A 12,048-nucleotide genomic window follows, 5' to 3' on the forward strand; every position below is an offset into this window, starting at 1 on the left:
ACATAAAATTGATATGTTGAAAACAATACCAATAAGGAAATACTTACACTTTAATTACACATTATCTTAAATATATTTTTTTAAAACTAGAAGTGGAAAAAAAGAACAGAATTCTCCGATGTATTCCCTTCTAAATTTATTTTTTATTGTTATTATGTACACATGGTATATTTGACTAGAAATATTTAAATCAGTTGCGACCAGAAAACTAGCGTACTTAACAATTTTTAATTGCTCGCAACTTTGTTGGCGAAAATTCTTTTTGAATTATATTCCTTATTAAAAAATCATTCACAAACACATTGTGGCCCATCACTCAGTTTTCACGTTAAGTTAATGAGTTCCGGGAAATATATTTATGAGTACAGAATCCAAAAGCGTTGATTTTGACAAATAGACAAGACAATGTCGCCGCAATATACCGTAAAAAACGTATGTGAAAGTATTCATGGATGGAGTATTTTTCACCTCAAGATCACTTTGAAATGTATAACTTTATGGTTATGATATTTTGTGCAAAAATCGATCGATCGAGATTCCAAAACATGTATTAAAACTTGAAATTTGCAAGCAAATTTAGCAGTCTGGGCAATAAATAGTAATAATAATAATAAATAAATATATCAATAAATTCATGCTCAGTATTTATTAATGAAAGTTTTACTAAAGTATTTACTACTAACTTTATGAAATAATTATGTTAGAAAACGCAGAAAATTTCATATCGTTCCACTGAATTACACGCAAATTTGAAAAGGAATTGCAGAGTGCTTGAAGCGCAAGGCCAAACTTTAAACGCTTTTTTCTCAAAATGTTGTTTTCAACGGCGGTGACCAGCCTTACGCGAAAACAGCTAAGTCGATTACTCTCAATTTAACGAAATCTGTTTTGTCTTTTTAAATGTAAGACGTCTTTTTTGAGAGGATCTCTCGAAGATCAGCTGTAGTTCTATTCCAAATTGGTATTTTTAATAATAATAAGTCTTACAATACAATTCAAAGATACCATAATATGTGTAAACATTTTTGGAACAATAAATTTAAAGATTTTCTCGGAAAAAAATCCGGCAAAATCGCTTTTTTCAGCCTTCTAACTGCATTATAACCCCTCTTATATTAATTTATAGTACAAAGTTGGAACACTACTCATCAAATCTTAAAAAAAAAAATGTGCCCGATATAGTAAATAGTCATGATTACGAATTTGAGTCGAAAAAAGTTCCATCACGTACATTCGACTATTCTAATAATTTCGACTTTCTAATAAATGTTGGTGGATTGTCCCTACGATCTTTGACTACAACAGAACAAATCCTACACATTAGGAAAGGTTAATTCTCATTTACGCTTTTAGCATCCCATAATAGGCAAAAAACAACCTCTAACATTATAGTGACTTTAAACTAGTGTAATTAGCTAAAAGAATGAACATACATATACGAGTATTAAAGTACTTATCACGATGACGCAGCAACAATTGTTCCAAGTTAATTTAACGATTTGCGGTTCGCTTTTTAGCGTTCGTAAGTACTCTCACATAAAATTAGGGATGATGTATAAGTAGATGTATCGCTTTCTTTTTTTCTAATTCATTTATTTATAAATATGAAGTAATCATATAAGTGGGCTGTATTTTCTATATATTTTTTATTTTTTTTTATATTATATTCACTTTGATAGTCCTATTACTATATGCTTCATATCTACATCACCTGACTAAAAATATTGTTTACGAATTATTCGTGAAAACAAAAAATATTTTTAGCAAATTTAAAATATATTATATTCACGTGATATAGCCATTTATGTAAAGTTCATGTATGTGTTTCGCTTGAATTTCGCTAAATAACAGAATTTTGAAAAGAATGTGAAGCTAATAGAGATATCATCCGATTTCATCTATTCTATCACTGTAAGAATGACGAAAAGATCGTGTACAAACTTGGGCTGTCTAACTCGAATATTTTAGAAGAAGCGCACTTTAAATTTTATTTACTTATCAAATGTGAGCTTAATCAATTTCTAATTAATTTAAATTAGTTCTAAAATTGAGCATATTAGGCTATTAATTGGCAAGTAATCACATTAATTAGTGAGTAATTGAATTGAAATTTAAAAATTTTACAAATACTTATCACGATATTGCTAATGTGGAGGTGTAGTATCTTCATTTGTCTAATATGCAATCGACTAATAAACAATTTGAGCTCTAATTTATATCTATTATAATTATCAACAGTTGGCTTAAAATAACATTAATCTGCCAATATAAACATCATACACAAAAAAACCTATTTTCACAATCAATTGTCTGCTCCAATTTGCTAATCATTCAGTTAGCTCCCGCAATTACAGCTCCCGACGCCAGCGGGATGACACCCCACAAATCAATAATGACAATTAAAGTCAACTTTGCATGTCACTGTGTCGCGAATAAGCTGCTCCAATTCAAGTGCGTACATACGAACACATATACAAAAACAAAAAACTACAAAAACAAAAAAATAAAAAAAATTATTTCATTAAAAAGATTGTTGCTGCGCTGGATTTTGCAACAACAAACACCAACATATTACAATGCAAAAACAAAAGCGCAATAACAACAAGAACAATAAGCAGCACTTCTAAAATGCCTGCTTGACTTGAAGCTTAATCGTCAAGCGTCAAGATTATGACAATTACCGCTGCTGCTCCGACAACAACAACAGCTAGCGTGGCGCGTCAAAACTGGCGCTTCAAAGTTTCAAGCGATAAGTGTGTGCTGGCTCAGTAATGAAATTTATAAAAAATATAAAGCAATGCAAAAATTAATTACACTTTCAAGTACTCGCTCACACACACCCATACACGCATATGTGCATGTGTACATGAGCATGTGGTCAGTTTTGATTCATCCGCGCGGCCCATTAGTCAATTGTTGCTGTTTGTCACAATGCGTTGCGTTTTGTGGTTTTTGATGAGAAGCTAACTTACAGACTAGCCGACTTAGTTGCTTACTTTGATGCTTAGAGGAGTTTTCGGTTTCTCGTTAAAGCAATTAAAATAACTTAATTAACGTAACTGTTACAATCATAATATTTCATTTCAGTGTATTTCATGCAACATTTCAATGGCAATGCAACAACAACAACGACGACATCGACTGCAAATATGTCTATAACAACTTAACAACAATTAAGTTTAAGGTTTTAAATAAAATTAAATAAAATGAAATAAAATATGTTGTTCGTACTTAAAACAAGAGCATATATTACATATGGACTATATATACACATATACATATACATATTTAGTATTTACTTGTATATATGTATATACCATAATAATAATACTGAGGATTTTGAGGGTTACAAATAGAACTTATTGTTTTTACTGGAAGGTTGTGTGGTCCATTAATATATTTTAGCGTCTTATTAACAGAGAGCACAGGTCTAGTTTGCCAGACTACCTGTATATTTCTGTATATCGCCATTATATGGCGCATGAGCAGTCATATCTATGCTCACTCATGTTGTTAACTATAAATTTCGATATGCCCTTATGAACATAAAAAGGCCTAAATTCCCTTAAAAGAAATAAAAAACGCTTTTAATTCAAAATTATAATATTTTAAAATAATAATACCAATAAAATATCTCATTATGATAAAGGCAATAAATGCAACTCTTTATGGTGTTGAAATGAGTTCGCAATTTACCAAAATATTGTCGGTCAAGGTAATTGATTTGGTCATTGAGTTTTATTATAATAATAATCTATTATATTATAAAACACAACAACAGTGAAATCATCATAAGTGCATGATTATTTTTTTTTAGTAAAATTCACGATCTTTAGACAACTCTTCAGTGTTTCCAACGATAGCTTAATGGCTAGATGGGTTTTTAACTACTTATTTACAACGATCTCTTTGAATTTCTTACGATTATAAATTGTATAATAATTAATATATTTTATAGTGCACCTCCGCAATGGTGATTTCATTTCTGACAAATTCGGCGGGGCATAATCATTCTTAAGCGCAATTTGGAACTTCTATCAGAAAGTCAAATGTATTTTAGGGAATATTAGATAGCAGATTTTTCCATCAGTTAATATCTGATAGATCTCTTTTGTCTTTGATTTTAGCTGAACCGATGGTCTGTTTGTATAAATAACAAAATACAAATTGAATTTTTTGTAAACATATTTTTTGCCGGTTCAAAATGACATTCCAACAACTACAATACATACATATATCGACTGCTAGTGTTCGAATTTCAATAAAATGGGCATTTTATCCAACTCTCAGCACCTTCAGTTAGAACTCTCTTTTTAGATATGCTAAAAATTTAATAAAAATATTTATTAATGCTTTCAGAATAGGGTGAAGAACCACTAAAAACTTAATTAAATTTTCTAACAATCCAATTTGTTATGAGCCTCGGCTCGGAAGGTCTTCAGTGCATTCGGAAAATTTTGGATTTTTCGGTTTTAACGTGGGTGTATTATTGGGCGCTGTCGATGTTATATTATTAAACCCACTTGCCATTATCACTAATGATACTTTTGAGGTATGTGCTGTCTTCAGCTACGTTGTAAAGCATCTCTTTTGCGACTTGTACTCCATGTCGTCATTGCAAAACATCAACTATTTTGGTACGAGTCTCGTACACGTACTGTCTCCTGGGACAGTATTCGGAAGTTCGTCATAAATCAAAGTTTTTTCTTCAACTGCATTTTTTGCCATTCAAAAAGCAATACAATTTCATCAACACACGAAATTCCTTTCCATCTAGTTTTTTTTAATTTTCTAAACAAATTTGCTTCGCTCAACATGATCTAATACCCAGCAGACTAATAATTCGATAGCTGTCAAATTTATACACGCACCTTTTGAAGGTTAGAGCTAACTAAAAATCATATAAATTTAATTCTAATAGTGCAATTTATGTGTTAGACCGGGGACTTTTCAGTTTACCTGTTATTTATGAGAAGTTTAGGAGTTTTTCTTAGTGACGTTTATCAATCGCCTTGTTCCCAAGGAAGTTCGCTTACTAACAATGTGGATTAGTTCTACGTTTTAACGGCCATATGATAAATAACGTATTTTAGAGGCATTTGTAACTCTTGGTGATAAATTGTGCTTAACTACTACTAACTTTATTTAAAAGCAATATTAAATTAAGTTGTGATATGACTGACTTCCAATGCCACCGCTTATAACAACAACATAAACTGGAGATAACGGTAAATGCATGCTTCTGCTCAATGCTTACAACAGGAGCACACTTAATTTTCACGATTCATAAATTTTGACGAAACTAAATAATTACATGAGATATACTTATGTATGATATACAAATATGTATGTATAGTATGTTCACGAGTAAGTATGTGTGAATATAGACGGTATAGATGTCTTTAGACAGCGCATGTATTGCAAAAAAGTAAGTATATGTAAAGTCAGCTGTCTGTGCTAACGGCTTAATGGCTCAAATAATAATGGATATGAATGTTTGCAAATAAATATAAAAAATTATATGCATATGTATGTATATATCTTATTGAATGCAAGTGCATATGTGTATTTGCAAATTTTTACGAAAACATTGGTAATTACGTACTATAATTCACATTTTATTGGTGTGAATTGCACACCATGGTCTTTTTAAGCCGCAAACACAACAACACACACGCATACGCTTACACGAGTCTTTCAATATAATTTTTGGCGGCGAATATGATGTATCAGGCCATTTGTTTTAATCAAAATGCTTTTGAGCTTAACTGTCCAGAAATTGTTTGTGTAAAAATGGCACTTATAGATGAATGTCTTGAGCTTTTTTTTAAATTTTGCTGTGATTATTATTATTTTGTTTTTTAGCGCATCCACAATTATTAGTTTTACTATATTTGTGACTTGTTGTAAGCGAGTGAACATGAGTATATATGGATATATATAAATACAAAGCAATGTTAAAAAGTTAAATTGTATTTGAACTTGAAAATTTATTTTTTCTTATTTTTTATTTTTTATTAAATTTTTTATTATTTTTTAAGTGTCTGGGTTTTGCATTTAGCAAAGAGTTTTTGTCTTCAAAAACAAAAATTGTGTGTAATTTTTTTAACACTCTGCAAAGCATATGTCTACACACATTTTTGCAAAGCTTGTAACCGTTAATGTTGCTGATGTAAGACAACGCTTTTGCGCTGACCATTTTATCGGCATTTAATCTGCAATGTGCACTTCTGTCGCGCTCAATGTTTGACAAGAACGACGACGTCCTTCAATTGCTCGCTGCTGAGGTTCACATATTTTATAAATAGGAATACAATGAGATTATATTTAGTGTGTGCAGAGAGCTGAGGATTTTTTGATAGATAATGGTGTATTTTAAAACTTACTTATTGAAATTTATTGATGTTGACTTTGCTGTATTATATACATACATACATATATGTTCAGATATTTCATTTAAAACTTTTTTATTTCAATTTCAAAATTTCAGCCCTTAATTTGAATTGTCGATTTTCGCGTTTTTCACAATTCTTTGTTTTTTTTTTAATTACTTTATTTTTTATTACTTACCGATATATACGGTAGAAAGTCAACTAAAAACTCGAAAATCTTTCTATTGTGGGCTAAAAAAATTATTGATCCGATTCAACCAATTTTTGACACACAGGCACACTATTTTTGGAAAAACAATTTTCCGAATTTCTATAATATATTCCACAGATCGACCGATCTTTTCGATATTAGTTCGCAATAGGAAATTTTATCCACATATTCATTATCTAGGGACTTGAATAGTTTTGGCTCGATTTGAACAAGTTTTGGTCTAAGGTGGCCTACTTTTAGGCGCACTATTTTTGCAAAGGTTTGTACGATATTTTTGCTTGATTTGCGGATGGATGGCTTGAAAGAATTAGATAGAAATAAAATTGTGTTATATGGAAAGTTGTGGGCGGTTGATATCCAATTTCGACCGTTTCCACACTGAGACATAGAAATTTCAGTTTGATATTGTGTATCAAACATGGTCGATATCGGTCGAGTAGGTCCTGAGATATGGGTTTTCACCGAAATATGGGGGGAACGACGCTTAACCTCCAATATTGTATCCGGCTCCTATAAAGTCTTCTTGTGTCATTATAGGTGTAAAATTTAATGTACATATTTGGCTCATTTATTTATTTTAACCGAACCGTTATATGGAGTGTGGGCGGTGTTATCACACCACTTCAGCTATTTTTATTCTGTTCTGCGTAGGAATCGAAACGCCTACGCAGAACTTAGCCAATGCAAATGGTAATCAGAAGGGACCCAGTCTGGTGAATACGGCGGATAAGGTAGCAGCTTCAGGTACTTTGATTTTATACTAAAGCGATTTTACTTTGTTTGTAGGTGCATTGTCGTGTAGCAAAACTAGTTTGCTGCGTATTCTGCCACATTATGGTAATTTTTCGATCAATACTTTGTTCAAATTGATCATTTGTTCTCTGCAGCGATTAGTATTAACAGTTTCGCCGGGTTTCACAGAGCATTCTCTTTTTACCGAATCGATCTTGATTTGCTTCTATGTTGATGGTATTTCCGGATTCTTAAAATAAATAAATTTTCCATCGCGACTGTGAAACAAAAATTTAAAAGTTTTTTTACAGCTTTCCATTTGTGTTTCATTCTATTCTTGTGGGACCCATTTTCCATACTTTTGGAACTTTCCCACAGCTTTCTAATGGCCTGGTTGCCACCTGCTTTTTACTTAAAGTATCATCTTCATCTAATATTGCCTGCAGTTCAGAGTCTTCAAACTTTTTTGATGATGTTCCACGTTCTTCATTTCTCACATCAAAATCATATTTTTGCATATTGAATCTGATAGAGCATGATCGCCATATGCCTCGAAGAGCACTTTTCAAATGAAAACAAAAAACTAACGCTTTATGCAACAACGAACAAATATCATGTTGTACACCGGAAAACCTTTACCCATATCGACATAAGAAATCAGCAGCTTGCTCATTGCAGTTAATTATTCTGTGTGGAATTTACTTAACAAATATGATATTTTTTAAGAGACTATATCCACATCCAAATCTGGCGAAGAGGAATTTCATTCAAAAAATTTTATTTGTTCTTAAAATTTTTTTTTATTTTTTATCAGTAAGTCGATTTTAGAAAGATTCATAAGTAAACCGAAGTCTGACGGTGGAAAAGATTTTTGAACTTAAAATTGCTCCAAATCCAAAATATCAAAAAATTTATGTATTATATTGATAAATAAAGGTAATAGTGGAATGACTAGTAAAAAATTTTAGAAGATTTCATGCAGAGTCTTGATTTTGATCGATCGGTTTATATGGCAGATATATACTATAGTGGCTCAATCGGAATAATTTCAAAAAGATATCTCCTCAAATTAAAAAGTGGGCTATACCAGCAATTATATAGCAGCTATATAGTGTGCTATATAATCCGATCAAAACAGTTTTTTCGGTGATTGCAACACTGTCTTATTCAATGATCCGTGCCAAATTTCGTTAAGATATCTTATCAAATAAAACAATTCTCTATAGAAGCACGTAATTCCGAAGAACAGCCCGAATGACAGACCGGCTTAGCTAAACCGACTCAGTTCGTCAAAATTATCTTATACCTAAACTGAAAATATAGAATATTTTCGAATACTTCACAACCTCTTAAGTTATGTACCTTTTACCTAGGAACCATCGCATATGTTTGGAAAGTGGTAGTGTGCAAGCTCTTATTATCTCAAACCATTCTCGTTTTAGACCTTGGATGAAAGCACAAATAGGCTGCGAATTTTCAAACATGTCAAAGCCGCTTTGTGTCTCATACTACTATTGGTAATCATGATTTATAGAAAAAATTAGTAAAAAAAAAAAATAATAAATGCAGCCATACGAAAAATACAAAACTCTCAAGTTCAAAAATATGTATCTATATAATCACTAATTTGTTGCTAATAAAAACTTAAATATTACGTGGTTCATAATCATACTTCCTACAATCACGTGCAACTAAAAGCCATTTCTACTCGGAAATATTTATAAAAATCACGAATATAATTTATCGCAGTAAGTCTGCATATTCATAAATGTATACTTTTTATTATTTATTAGTTGTTATTTAGTTATTATTTTTGCATGTCACTTTGCAAAATTAATATGTTTTAAATGTGTGACTTAGCAATCAATTACTTTCAGAAGTTATGCGGAAAGTACAAATTGGCATACCTATATTACCTGCGAGCTTTGACATGATCAAATTATTAGAAAATCGTAGTTACATGAGCAGTGATGCATTCATATTTCTCTAATGGATTTTGTATAAATGTATTTAAAACTAATAGCTTCGTGGTCTTGCAAGTGAACACACGCTAAGGTAGTGAACTACTGGCTAAGTAATGACACAAGCTAGACCAATTTATCGAGTACTGTATGATTGACTAGAATATTAAATTATTATTCACTAAAAACGAAATGTTGCAATACAAAATAGAGCCCTAAGATAATTTTGGCAGCTCTTGACCGATGCTACGGCTGCTACTATGCCGGTCTCTTTCGACCAATTCAGCGATTTTATCGCAATTTTCGATGACAGGCCTTCCGGAGCGTGGCGCATCTTCGACCACCTCTACACCAGAACGAAAACATTGAAACCATCGTTGTGCAGTGGAAATGGAAACTGTATCGGGTCCATAAACTGCAAAAATTTTATTGGCGGCTTGAGATACATTTTTGCCTTTATCGTAGTACTGTAAAATATGCCGTATTTTCTCTTTATTTTGCTCCATGTTTGCGACGCTATAACTCACGAACGACTTAAAAGAAACGACAATCAATCAAACACGTGTTAGCGCGTGAAATGAGCTTTCCAAAAAGGTATAGCATGATCCGATGTGATGAATAAAACTAGAACTACGCGCTCTCAGCGCCAACTAGCGAAAATACCGCAAGACTTTTTTGACAACAACTAATATTTAGTGAGTGATATATAAATTGTTATTCGAAATGATCAAATTCGTTTTCACACAAGCTCCCAAATAATGCGACCATGGATCGATGTCAGGATGCACACTTTCTATTGGTCTTGATAAAACTACTCGCCGCAAATTTTTTTTTTTTTTTTTTTTTTTTTTGTGAAATTTCTATGGGATATTCGACGAACTATGTTCTGACCACAAACATTATTTTTCTTTTTTTTTATTAAATTTCTTTTTTATTTAATTTCTCTTTCTTTAATAAACTATAGCCATTTGAGAAAGCGATAGATACTTGTGGTATGGTAAACAAACATTCTAGAAATGTTAACATTTTGTGTTGCTTATAAATTTCTTCAATTATTCCAATCTTATGTGAGGCAATTTTTCTTCAGAAAGTTTCACCTAGCTCCAGCATATTGATCGTGAGGCGATCTGATCCCTATTTAAAAAAAAATGGATTCAAAATTATTTAATCTGTATTTACAGACTACTATGCAGTCAATTAGAAGGTGTCCTGGAGTTTCATTCTCCCTATCGCAGAATATTTATGCAGAGTTTATGCCAGAAGTAAGGCTCATGTTGTGTAAGTGCTCCTTTAGCATGCAGTGGCTAGTGCAGAAACCCACTTTACCATTGGAAGGTTTCGTAAAAGGCTCAAAAATAATAATACCGCTCGGAGTGAACGTTAAACTTTAAACGCATTTTTCTCAAAACACACTGTTTTAAACTGGCGGACATGATTCCAGTCGAACTACTCAACCTATTTGCTTATTTTTTTTTTTTCGAATGTTCACAAAACGCCTGGCTATCGTCCCTATATTTTTTAAACAATGTTATGTTAATTACCTTTTTATTTATCAACATTTTTTCATGATTCTGGTAAGAACGATAACCATTCACGTACTTTTTAAGAATAAATAGTTTGTTCCAAACATGAGAAATCGTGTCCGCCAGTGAAAAAACGCATCTCATTTACCCAGCCATTTCTCCGACAGATGTCTTCGAAAAATTCCGAAAAAAATTGTTTACACACTCCACGATCATGAGGTATGATATGTGAAAAAAGTTCTAATGCAGAATAAAAATTTCTATGAAAAAAAAAAAATGTCACAAAGCAGGTCAAATTACCCTACTGACTCCTTAAGCGAAAATGTACGGGTGGCTGATGAAAGCCGCTACCAAAAAAAAAAATTAAAACCCTTCAGTTCGAACGGAGGAAACAATCGCTGCTGTAGCTGCTGCCATACAAAACAAGCCACGTATTTCGACAAGAAGCTTATCTGGTCAAATGGGTGTAAGCAGACAGTCATTACAGTCAATTATGCACAAAGATTTGGACTTATTCTCATATAAAATTCAAATGGCCTACAAACTGAACGCTGCAGGCTTACCGATTCGCTTGGAATTTTGCCAGAAGATGCTTCAAATGGTGGAAGAGGATGGAAACATGTTGAATTGTCTTTTCATGTCTGACGGGGCCCATTTCGATTTAAACGCAACATAAACAAACAAAATTGTCGAATATGGAGTGCTTTCAACCCACAGATGCTCAATGAGACGGAATTGCATCCACTTCGTGTCACAGTGTGGTGTGCAGTTTCATCACGCTGCATTGTCGGGCCCTACTTAAGGCAATCCATTCGAGAAACAACTCTACAGGCTATTCCTGTCTCAACTCTCCAAGCAGTAATGAACAACTTTTTGGTAAGATACAGCACATGCATCAACGAGCAGGGGGGGAGCGTTTAAATTCCATTATTTTCAAAACTAATTAAGCTATATTCAATAAAATTGAATGAGCTTTAACATGAATAAAAGCAAAATGAATTCCATACAGTGAAAAAAAGAAAATTATTTGAGTTTCTTAATGTAGCCAAATTCATCAACCACCCTGTATTTTTGAAAATCCTTTGGAAATTAATGACACCAACACGTGTAAAATTAATGTAGAAAGTGAAGAAAAATTATTTTTAAAGTCTTTTTTTATATTGAGAAAAAGTTTTAATTTCATTTGTAAAATTAATAAAAATAATTAATAAATTTTTTTTTATTTAAAA

This window comes from Bactrocera latifrons, unplaced genomic scaffold (assembly GCF_001853355.1).
Source record: "Bactrocera latifrons isolate USDA-ARS-PBARC rearing strain unplaced genomic scaffold, ASM185335v1 scaffold_8, whole genome shotgun sequence".
Classification (NCBI taxonomy): domain Eukaryota; kingdom Metazoa; phylum Arthropoda; class Insecta; order Diptera; family Tephritidae; genus Bactrocera; species Bactrocera latifrons.